The following is a 573-nucleotide window of genomic DNA, read 5'->3' as shown; positions in this document are numbered from 1 at the left end:
TACTTTCTGAAGCCTGAAGAAGAGACCCTCTTAAGAATATTAGGGAGGTGGGCAGAGGAAGAACTAGACCATGTGAAAAATGAACATAATATTTTAGCTGCAGTTCGTTCATTTTCAGCCTTGCATTCAAAAGCCTGCCTGGACATTCCGCTGTGGCACCCATAACCTAGGCTTAAGGTGCCATTTAGCTCCTAGCTAGCTTTAGCTCCCACCCCAGTTTCTAACACTGGTCCTGAACCTTGCAAACCTCCCATCAACCCGTGGTTGTGGATGGTGGGAATGCAATCCGGTAAAAAATGTTGCGAGTCCAATTTGCCCACCCACGGCTGGTCTAGCTAATCCACCTCTCGGCTAAGAGAGCTTGGAGTGGTATAGCCACCACCTTGCCCGACAGCAAGTGCGACATTCGCGGGCAGCTGCGAGCCGTTCAAACGTCCCAGGTTCCTGGGTGGTGGTAACGCGCAGCCGCGTTGCGGAGCCGCCCTGAACGTGCGAACGTGACGGCGGGGCCCTCCCCGCGAGAAGAGCCGCCCTGAACAACGACGCCGCTTCTCCTCACAGCCGCTGGGGCAA

The sequence above is a fragment of the Podarcis pityusensis genome (assembly GCF_964106645.2).
Source record: "Podarcis pityusensis genome assembly, chromosome: 5".
Classification (NCBI taxonomy): domain Eukaryota; kingdom Metazoa; phylum Chordata; class Lepidosauria; order Squamata; family Lacertidae; genus Podarcis; species Podarcis pityusensis.
This window is presented reverse-complemented; position numbering follows the sequence as displayed.